Source organism: Diadema antillarum, unplaced genomic scaffold (assembly GCF_040938485.1).
Source record: "Diadema antillarum isolate AM-2024a unplaced genomic scaffold, OU_Dant_1.0 seq00000821_RagTag, whole genome shotgun sequence".
Taxonomy (NCBI): Eukaryota; Metazoa; Echinodermata; class Echinoidea; order Diadematoida; family Diadematidae; genus Diadema; species Diadema antillarum.
Window position 1 is genome coordinate 2,584,490 of NW_027271698.1, and position 12,410 is coordinate 2,596,899.

At 35.4% G+C, this 12,410-nt stretch overlaps 1 long non-coding RNA gene across 1 annotated transcript; it reads left to right on the plus strand.

Moving 5' to 3' along the window:
- On the plus strand, positions 1-3,651 carry LOC139739874 (uncharacterized). The gene is made up of 4 exons (XR_011711531.1): positions 1-83; positions 1,147-1,218; positions 1,761-1,977; positions 3,432-3,651. It is a non-coding gene; the product is annotated as an uncharacterized lncRNA (long non-coding RNA).
- The last annotated feature ends 8,759 nt before the right edge of the window (positions 3,652-12,410 follow it).

Sequence of the window (12,410 nt, forward strand, 5' to 3'; positions counted from 1 at the left end):
GTGGGGATATTAAATGTACAAACGTTGACTACCAGGGCACAGCGTATCGTCTGGAAGTAGTGGACACCTCTGGGGATTTGGGAGTAAGTCAAATGCATCGAGTTATTCATGTAGAATTCATCTCTCTGGAACGTCGCTTCTGTCTACTTTCTCTTTCACAGAAGAAATTTATGGTCATCAGAACCATGGAGCTTTTCGTCTCACCTCCCTGGTCACTTGCTGGTATTAGACAGTCACCTGTATAAAGATTTAGAATTTCCTCAATAAGATACACACATACAGCTTGAGGTTACATAACAAATTTGATGCTGCATCGATCGGAAGGGAATTATCATCGCCATCTTTGGCAAAGTGCAGAGCCCTTCCATGCTTACATCAACGCCACTCGGTCTTATCACAGGATACGCGAATGCTCGTTCCCTCTCTTTGAAATCAGTCCTCTACCTCTGCCAAATTTATGAATCCTGCTTTCGCAGTTTTTTCCCTCCCTTGGACATCCCTTAAGTCCGGATCATAGCTCAATGCAGCATCTATATCTCACGGAAGCTTTCATCCTGAGTGAAGAATGGACTTTCAAAACTACAACAAATATTCCCAGGAATATGTTCCCGAGACTTGGTAAATTTTTCGATGACATTTTTTTTTTTTGTGTGTACAATATTCACTGATCGGACTTTGTCGTTCGGAATACCCTTCTACGGTAAATTTGATGAATACACATGTAGTCCCTCGCAATGAGTTAAGTGGGAAGGGGAGGGGAGGCATCGATGTTAATAAATGCAGTAAATATCTATTACACAAAACGGCAGAATGGTGTCATTAAAATCGCACTCGATTTCTTAATGTTATAAGACTTGAAAGTTGTAACATGTCTTCATGGAGTTATCCCACGAGAGTGACACCCACGAGGGTAATATAAAGGTTCCCTTTTGCCTTTTGCTAGTGATATCCTGTTCTTTTGCTGTTACTCCCTTAAAATAATGCGTGAAATGGAATATAGCACAGAATGTAAAGCACACACTGCACATACTGACTCTGTATTTTGGTGTACCCTTTTTCTAAAAAAGAACGAACAGCAACAATTGAAAATATGTGTATTATCGCACCCTGAAGAACCCTCTCACTGTGTATTGCTTTTCCGTCCAGTTTCGTCATCTGCATCAAATAATGTGCGCAAAAGCAGACGTCGCGGTCATAGTTTACAACATAACATATAAGGTAATTAATTAGTTTTAGAGCCATGAATAGTAAAATACTAAAAAAGCAATTAAGATGTGATGTGCATTTGTGTAATATTTGTGTATTATATTTGATTGTGAAATCATATCTACCTCATGTTCTTGAGTAAGGAAGCATAAAAACATGCTGGCTAATACCAATATAGGGAAATAAAACTCGTTTCATGCATGTTACAAGTTTGTCCAATTCCGATGCTATTGCATTTCACTCTCAACACTGCTCGATCAAATAAACTGTATATTTGCGTTACTGTATATGTCTGGACTGCAATGGAATTTAGATTAATCACAGCTCAACTTATTTAATTGATAATATTCAAAATGCACACGCCTTTTCTCAGGTATTCAAACGTTAGTTGTTGTTTTTTTTTTGTTTGTTTTTTACATGACAGGGTGTCTTTAAAACCGAAGAATCAATTAAAGAACCACGATATAATTCTGTCAGCAGTTGTCAGTATATCGTATAGATGAATGTAAAAAAACTCACTTTTTATTTTTATTATGAATTATGTGCATTTGAAGGGATCATTTGATAACGTAGAATACTGGATGAACGAACTAAGAAAGAATGGTTCAGAAGATATTCCTATCTTTGTGATTGGAAACAAGTTGGACCTGGAATACGAGCGGGTTGTGAGCTGGAAGTCGGCCAGGCAGTACGCACGAAAAAACAACGCTGTACATCTTGAGGCGAGCGCCAAAACTGGAGAGGGCATCTCGGAAATATCCCAGGAAATATGTACGTTCTTCCTCGTGCTTTTTGTTGTTGCTGTTGTTTGTTTGTTTTGAAGTGATAATGTAAGATGACGGTTGTCGGTCTCATGCAATTCATTAGATTGTCATTTGAGCATAAAATATTTGATCCATTGAAATAGGCATTTGTGAGTATAGTAGTGTAATAAAAAGGGTTGTTTACATTATACCCCCATCTCACTAGACGACGATTCCGCTACGATCATCAAAAATCGACAAAGCGCGGTGGATCGTGGCTTGATCGCTTTAAATCTTCTCCATCGTATCTTGGGCGGTTCAGAAGCGCGGAGGGTCACCACCATCGCCATGGTCGGCGACCTCGCTACGGAAGTTTTGAACATGTCCAAAACTTCCGTAGCGAGGTCGCCGTGATTTTAGAGCGTATCACAATCGCCTTACGAGCGCATTAAAAGCGCCACATTCGTAACTCTGAAGGGGTAGCAACGCATTAGGCGTAACTCAAGCGCATCGAAAGCGCCCCATCGCCCATGAAAATTACCACTTTTACAGTGTTACGTAACAGGACCGACCATGAACAAAAGAATGTGATGCACAGACTAGAAAAGTGGACATGGAAAAAAGCGTATAAAATTCATTTTTCCACGTACACTCAGTAAGAATCTACTCTGTTTATTAAATTGTTTGTTTGTCATGTACCATTGCAAGTCGATGAAAGTAAATTAAGTTGTAATCTTTTGAAATATATCTTCATAAAATTGTATCATTGAAGGATACGATTTGCAGTTTGCTCGTAAGCCGGTTCTTTAATATTATATACACATTTTACCTTTTTAATTGAATGGATGACTTAACTTATAGTGCAGTTTCAAATCAGGTTCTAACTGGTGTGTTCCAGAATGCTAAGATGTAAGGGTAAAACCATATTCTGCTTATCCACGTTGGTTTGACACTGACATCTGCCTGAAGAAATTCAATCATGAAACCCATTTTATTCCCCGATCGCTTGAGATCGTAGCATGAGCCCGGCGTAAACGTATCACTGTCGCTCCAATCGTATCACTGTTGTAGCGAGGTCTTGATAAGCGTACGAATATCGCAATACGATCGCTTTGATCGCAGAAGCAGCGCGTCTCGTCGGCTTGGATAAGCGGCAAAAACGTGGCAGCGTCGTAGCATTATCGTGGCTCTATCGCCTACAGCGCAGTTTGAGCGTAGAGAAACCGTAGTGTAATCGCCTCGGAGGTCAAAAAATGGAGACGAACGGCGATCGCGCCATGAGTTGTTAAATCGTCACAGATCGCCATGGTCGCCATGGTCTCCTTCGTAGTGAGATGGGGGCCGTAACTACACGTGAGATCTTGAGATCGAGTGGTACATTGTACTATGTACATCTGTCTAATATTAATGATGCACAAAACATAATATAATGGATCGTTGAGAATCGGTGATCCCACCTTTGTTACATTTTCTACGTCGCAGGTGCAGCGCTAGCAAAAACTTCAAGAGCGAAAAGCGGCAACCTTGCCCGGGTCAACAGTCAGCATGGTCAAAGAGAAAACAGCGCTCGTGGTCGTCGATGTCGGATAAGTTAGCACAACGGATCAAGATCAGGGCATAATCTAAACGTGATTTTATCTATAAGAGGTCACGAAGAACGAACTTCCAACATTATATTTGCGGCATACTCCATCTTGTATGAACAATGTATCAATATCCCATTAAGGTTGCATAACCCTCTGTTTCACATGACATATTCTTCTAAACTCCCAGAGGAAACAAAAAGAGTTATTACAGCTTTTTGAAACTACTCAATCAATCAATCAATCAATCAATCAATCAATCAATCAATCGATCGATCGATCGATCGATCGATCAATCAATCATTCTATCATTCATTCAATCAATCAATCAATAATCAATCAATCAATCAACCAATCGATCAATCGATCAATCAATAATCAATCAATCAATTAGAACAGTTTCTTACAACAGTCATGAACATCTCGCAGTCATATTGGAAAAAAGCTGTAGAAGACTTTACATTAGAACAGATTTGATTGAGTGTCCATTTTTCTCCTCTTATACAGTTATCTTTATTTCAATTGTCAAACTTTATAATATCTCAAAGAGAACATGCATTTACTTGTCTCATTTTTAAGGCATATCGGAACAAAAATTCATGTCCGAAACATTTGGAGGGTAAGCTGAAATCAACAAATATTTATTTACAGCTATCGAGTGATTTCTGACTCTGTCCAAACGTTTAATGCCCGATTTGTCCTCTTTATAAGTCATTCAAAGTTTAGAACTTTGAGCCGTCCGACAAACTTTGGTTTGAACAATGCTAGTGGTAAAAAGTATATTCTCTGTGCCCCATACGTGCCATATGTTACTCATTTACTGCATTAGCACACCACGATTTTTGCAAACGCTTAAGGGAAAGTAGAGACAGAAACAAACGTAGAGCTACACCTGTATTTGATATTAGCCCTTACATAACTAGGTATAAACGATGTAATAATGTATATAAATGAATTCATTCTCTGACACTTAACAGCTGAACCTAGTCATAGCATTACGTACAAACAACTCTCACACATATTATGCAAATCTATATGCACAAACATACGTATAGTATACATGAATATTATGTTAGAATGGATATATACATATATAAATATAAATATGAATATATATATATATGTATATATATATATATATGTATATGTATATATATATATATATATATATATATATATATATATTGTCATATGAGAGGAACATATTTTTGCCATAATGATATGCGTCTCTGAAATACTATTGAATTCTAAGGGAGAAGAACATTTATTTCCCCAATTTCTCACTCGTTTCAATCAGCAGAATAGTCTAGAATATCATTAATACCTTTAATATCATTAATACATAATATATTGACATCCATAATACGTATAACCAAGCGAAATTATTTTTCCCGACAGTTTGTTAAATATAAATCTGAAGTGAAGAGTACGTGGAAGGTGATTAATGAGGCGCTCAAACATAAAAATAATACTGATCCTCCTAAATATATTTCAGTGGACGGCCGCCAGATTAACGACCCGGTCAATATGGCGGAATCTTTCAATGATTATTTTGCAACTCTTGGTCCACATCTTGCCAGTAAAATCCCGAAATCATCAACTGAATTCTATAAATACTTAGGTAATAGGAATTCTCAATCAATATTTTTTGAACCTATTGTTGAAGAAGAAATTATAGATATTATTAAGAATTTGAACGATAAAAAAAGTTCAGGATATGATGGAATTACAAAGTTTCTTTTAAAAAATGTTTTAAACGAAATCATTACTCCTCTTACATACATTTTCAATCAATCCTTATTTAATGGCAAAGTCCCCAATAAGATGAAGGTCGCAAAAGTTGTCCCTATCTTTCAGAAGGGACAGAAAGATTTGGTGAATAATTACCGACCAATTTCTTTGTTGACTTCAATCTCTAAAATTCTTGAAAGGGTGGTTTACACACGATTATTGAAATTTCTCACAAATCATAACATTCTGTCGGATTCTCAGTTTGGTTTTAGAAAACACTACAACACAACCCATGCTTTACTTACTTTTATAGACAAGGTAGCTCATGCTATAGATAGTTTTGAACATACAATTGGAGTTTTTCTTGATTTTTCTAAAGCTTTCGACACGATAGATAATGAAATCTTGTTTTATAAATTGTGTCACTATGGAATCCGCGGTACCCCCTTAGAATGGTTTAAGAGTTATTTAACAGAAAGAAAGCGATTTGTTAATATCAATAGCCATGATTCGCAATTAAAGCCTATTTCATGTGGAGTCCCGCAGGGCTCCCTCTTGGGCCCACTTTTATTTATCGTATACATAAACGATCTTCCAAAATCATCGCAAATTTTGTCATTCATTTGTTTCGCCGATGACACAAGCTTGTTTTTTCACATCGAGACCCTAATGCATTAATAAATATGATGAATACTGAGCTCAGGTCCGTGCAATCCTGGATTTATGCGAACAAATTATCCTTGAACATAGAAAAAACTCATTATATGGTATTTAGTAATTCTTTGAATGTTGTTCCATATGATATCAAAATAAATGATTTATGTTTAAAGCGGGTTAATAACACAAAGTTTTTAGGGCTTTGGATTGACCAAGAATTATCCTGGAAAACTCATGTTAATTTTGTAAGTAAAATTTTGTCTAGAAATATTGGGATTTTGAATAAGCTCAAACATTTCTTTCCTGTTCATATTTTGCAGAGTATATATTCTTGTTTAATATCTCCACACTTCAATTATGGAATTTTGGCGTGGGGAAATGCAATTCACTCATTACTAGATTCCCTTCTCCGTATTCAAAAGAGTGCAATAAGAATCATAAACCACGCCGGATATTTTGCCCATACCAATTGTTTTTTCCATCAAAACAGAATTCTGAAAATTTCAGACTTATTTTATTATAATCTCGGAATTTTCATGTATAAACTAACAACTAATGAATTACCATCTGTTTTTATCCACATGTTCAAAAGGAATCGTTCTATCCACTGTTATCCCACTCGCCAAAGTGACGCCTATCACCTTCCCCGTACTCGCACTATTTTTGCAAAGAAGACAATTATATTTACTGGACCCAGATATTGGAATGATCTCCCTCTAGATATCACTTCTTCCTTATCTTTATTCACCTTCAAACGCAAATTAAAACAGTTATTACTTAGTGGATACACACTACCAAGCTTTTAGCAGCCTTTTTATGCTCCCAGTCTTTTGTCTTTGTCCGCAGCACCAAGTTATTCAAGTTATTTCATGGTACCGATACATCTTTTAATAATATAGCATTTTTGTTATTCAAACACTGCGAGATTTGTATGCAGTCTGGTTTGTGCGATATCTATGTGTTTCATTAGTTTATTACTCATCGATTTTTTGTACTGGTGTAATTTTAGTTGGTCAAGACAAACATATCCGTTCTCCGTGTAAAATCATATGCCTATGAACTCGGGAACCTACAGTTTTACAAGCTTTAAAGCTTTTATGTAGTCCCCATCATATTTCTTATACTTACTAGTGACATTTTCATACGTTGTGACCATGTACATTTGTGTCAAGTATATTTTCTTTTTCTTTTTCTTCTACAATCAAAAGACATGATTGTATATATTTTGTACTCTTGTTTTGTTGTCAATAATTTTGTAATGTCATCATTGAGAAAATGGAAATATGAAATAAATTTGAACTGAATTTGAATTTGAATACTATCATGTCAAACACAACAGCTAGCATTCCCTAAAATGGATTTTAAATGACATGATGTAAAAGAACTGTATTCACTCTTTACATCTAACTCTAAATTGCTGGAAAAATAGTTCATCTCACACTTTAAGAATTGTTTGACATTCATGATGTTATTTATAACACATTGTTGGACTTCAGAAAAGAAAACACTGCACATCTCATTGAAAAACAGTTGTCAAGGCTTTAGATGAAGTCCAGCATACACCAGGTGTGTTCCTGGACCTCTCTATCGATCACAACATACTTCTTCATAAATTGTATCGTTGTAATAAAAGTTGGAAGGCCTTGGAGTACTTCCGGAGCTCCCTTAAGAACCAGAAACTATTTGTTTCGATTAAAGGCCGATGTTCTTCACAGCAAGATGTAGTTTGCCTCGTTCCCCAGGGCAGCTTATGCTTGGCCCATTGTTATTCATTCTTTAAATCAACGACATTCCCCTGAATTTCGTTCATTACACTGTTTGTAGACAACTCCAAAGTTTTCCTTTCACATTCAGATCCTGGCATTTTGGTTCATACTTTAATATATGGGGGGGGGATTTTTATAAAGCGTTTCGTCAGACATTTCGTCTGACAAACTGTTACATGCATCTGATTGGCTGAGAGCAAATTTGTCTGACAACTTTGTCGGACAAAATGAAATGCCCCCTGAACTCGAAAATTGATTTTCGTGACTTAGAGGAAATCAGTTGTCATTGGCCTTCAAAAAAAGTATGATTTTCAGCAAGTCATTAGATTTTCTACCCACAGATATTACCTTAGGTAGCAGTCTTGTCCACTACGGCATATTAATCATAGACAATGAACTTCTTGAAAACCTTACTTTCATAGTGTTTGTAGTACCTATTCCGAAACGTATGAGTCAGAAATAAAGTAAAATATTATTTTCCATCATCCACCCTCCTAATGTACATTCTACTTAGACTCTCCCCTACCCTGCTTAAATAACTATACTTTGTCTTGGTGTCACAAACATTCAGCTCATCTTGATAGAATAATAATTCTCTAACAGTGGAAAAAAACAGTGAATAATTTGTTATACTTCTTGGAGAGCTCATACAGATGTTTTTTTTTTAAACAAAAACTGTTCAAGTTTTTAAAATCCTTCATTACCAAGGTCAATTAATGTGCAAGTTAGAATGTGAAACTCTACAATTGCTTCCAATATTTTCCTACATATTAAACTAGAAATGTCGCTACGGCGACTGGTATGCCTCGGCCATAATGCATGGTTCTCCTAATAGGTCTATAGTACAATGTCTTGACAATGTGTGATTACAGTTTCACATAACTGGCAAAATACTAAAATGACAGGTTTGTCACAAATGTGCTGAATGTTCACTTTCCTTGAACTAGGTTTAATTGGATGAATGACTAAGTTGTCAGAGTGCAGGTATTTGGGAATTTGAGAAATTGTACTTGACTTCTGACCCTTTTATAAGTTTATGCATTGAGTAATTTACAAGGTATGGAGAAATAGTGTAATTTCAGTATTAAATGGTAAAATATTAGTATCTAAACCTGACCTTTGACCCTTGACCTCTGACCTTAAAGTTCCAAAGAGAATCACTGTTGGGTAGAACATGCATAAGTATGTAATGTTTCATGATGATACTTTGAGCTATTTTCGAGATATGGAGGAAGAAGTGAAATGTAGCACTTGCATTTGAACTCTGACCTTTTGACCTTGACCTTTTGGCAAGAAACTTCTCACAGAATATCTTTTGGGTAATACATGTATGTATATTTCAAGTTTCAAGAAAAATCCTGCAGGCATTGCATAGATATGAGGTAAATAGTTACGTTATGAGGAGTTGACCTTGATCTTTGACCCCTGACCTTTGACCACTGACCCCCAAATTCCCTAGATAATCCCTGCCAGTCAGTACATGCATGTACTAAGTTCCACGAAGATACCTTGAACCATTTGCGAGATATGGAGAAAAACACACAATTTCAACATTTTGACTTGACCTTTGACCCTTGATCTTTGACCTCGTGACCTGAAACTCTCTCTGGAGAATCTTTATTTGGTAGTACAAATATACACCAAGTTTCAAGAAAATACCTTCAAGTACTGCATGGATATGGGGGAAATAGTGAAATTTTGAGCAATTGACCTTGACCTTTGACCTTGAGCATGTTGATAGGCACAACTTCACCCATTCATACATAGGCTACATGCCAAGTTTCATTACGATACCTCAAACGGTTTCTTATTTACGCTGTGCACAAAAATTGATTATGGACGGAAGGACGGACAACAAACATAATGCCTCCGGCACCACTTCGTGGCGGAGGCATAAAAGAAATGAATTAATTCATATAAGTGTCCAACCTGTCAGTCGAACGAATTTCATCTGCCGTTAACAAGAACCATTCTCACCAATTCGAGTTTTACATCTATACTGGTCTTAACTTTGGAACTCCTTTGATGGCAGGATTAGATTTGCACCTAGCATGTCATTTAAATGTAGATTGAAATTGTTTCTGTGAAGTTATTATGCTAGGCCCTCAAAGAATCGCCCAAATTTTCCGTCATTCAAACATTATGACTTTGACCTATTCGATTCGTCCGACCAAGTTCCGGTCCCATCCATTGCGCATATTTCTTCTCCCTCCAAATTTTGAATTTTGTGCGAGGATTTATTACTTTTCATTTGCAATTCCTTTTCCTAGTTCAAGACCATCCGTTTCTAACTCAACTCATGATTCCTTCCACCAACTTCCTTGCTACAAGAAGGCAACCGTGTACACAATGCAGGGCTTTGTAAGTCTTCTTTTTTTTTGGGGGGGGGGGAGTAGTAGTGTTTTGAATTTGTCGTCTATGTGGGAAACATTTCTCTGCCGGTATGCGGCGACATTTTTTTTTTTTCGTATCTTATTAGCAATTGTTTGAAGGGAATACATATTACAGGCTCCTCTTTTTATCTTCCCCTCCATTTTAAATATTATCAACATTTTTTTGTGTGTAAATATCATGAATCTATTCCTTACAATCTATTGCTTGTTTGCATTATATTTCAGCATAAATCATATACAATATCCTGTATGTTTTGCATGATACGTTTTTCCACTTTCATTCTTTGTTGGCAATGAAAATGAATAAATGACATGAAATTGAATTGAAATTACCTTCTTGATTGTACACATAAACTATGTTACTTAACTATAATTGACGCTGTATGTATGTACCATGTGATTCATGATATTCGAAAAAAAAACTATGCAACAACTTGTGATTTGTTGAATTTGAAAATGAAGAAGAAAACGAACAAAATGAATTAAATGAAAATAAAGAAGATTAAACTTTATTTTCATACTGGTCTTTTCAACCAAAGATCACAAATGCATTCATCCGTGAAAAACCGCATCCCGGATGCAAAAACCCTTTCACTACATGCTGATATTCAAGTACTTCTATTTAGTTGACTTCTACGTTTACTTGTTATTCTTCTCACACGTATTCAACGACTGATTTCTTCATTTTATACGTGAGTCTTGTACTAAGTATATTATTATGTTAAGGTGTGAAAGTACTATTATCATTCTATGTAGTTTATAATTGTTCTATATATTATGTGTTAATTTGTATGTGTTAAATTCATAGTTTAAGAAAAACGCAGAAAAAAATTGAATGTGTAGAAAATAAAATCTTTCACATCCGTTGCAAACGGCATTAAAGGTGTCAATGTGTTCAAGATGTTTCTAGTCTATATATCTAAGTGTAATCTCCACTTATAGTCCGAGAAAGTGGATTAGGAAGAGTACGCTTGATTGGTTGCAAAGTTGAAAATAAATAAAACCAACGCAATCAATTTCGAATTTCAACTTATAAAGGCTCTAAAATGCAAAGTACTCTAAAATTGCTGCCGAATGCAAACTGTCCATTATCAGTAAAATATTACTTTCATCTACACGTTTTGGTTTTACAAATAATGATATTACTGATATCTATTTCCGTTTACTTCATGATATCTTTTCATTGTTAAAAAGTTTGCTTTAAATATCTAAATCAATTGGAGTGCAACTACGAAGTTAAAGGAACGAGATTTTAAGAAATGGAGTAGAAACGAATTGTTCTTCTTTAAAGTCATGCACAACATCGCCGAAAAATTATGGGCTTTTAAAACAAGTGGTTAGGTGCTGTGAAAAAAAGAAAAGAGAGCATCAGTTATCACAAACACGGCGCTCTCAAAGAAGAAAAGACTCATCTCTTGCTGCTCTTCTTCCAAAATGTGAGCAACAATGAATGTGAGCTACTTGACCTAAAGCAGCAAATCCAACTGCAGTGTAAAAATTATACTTTTATCTGCAAAAAGTAGAAAACAGGAAACAGAACACGCTTTAGGACTAAGGAGGTTCAAGAAATTTTACCACAACAGTCTTAATTCCTTTGAAATTAGATTTAAGCTATACTAAACCTATATTTCAAGTATGTGTCAAACTGAATCTACCTCACAGATGGGAAGATAATTGGTTTATGTCTCATTGCATAATGACAAAACACTCTCTAATGAAGGAAACTTGAGCAAACATTGATGAAACAAAAATAGGAAATAGAAATTACTCGACTGGTCGTATTTGGGCAATAATCCGACATCAATTTTAAGGAATTACAGACGGATATGATTTAGGCAGAATGATGTCACTGGTTTATCAAAATAAAATATATAAAGGTTTATTTATTCGAATCATATCTCGTAGCTAAGGGTTAAATTGCGTATAACATTACAAATACTATGTATACAGATAAATTCAAACATTCTGACAGTAAAAAAATGATAAAAAATAAGTGAGAAAATGTCGTAATTATACAAATCAATAGGTTAAACAATATCAAACATAAAGATACACGATTAAGACGCATTAATGAGACCTGAAAAGTTACTGTGGCGACTGGTTTGCCTACGCCATCTCAACATCCCTAATAAGACAGCCAAAAAAAAAAATTATTTAAGACAATTTCATATTACTGATGAAAGAAACCCCCAAATATATTAAATATTTCTATACAATTTTCTTACTTAAATTTCATTCAAATGTCTAGATTATCTCATAAAGCAACCTAAAACGCTAAATAAAATGTGAAAAAAATATTCATGACTTCTCGTAAATTGTACGGTAATTTGC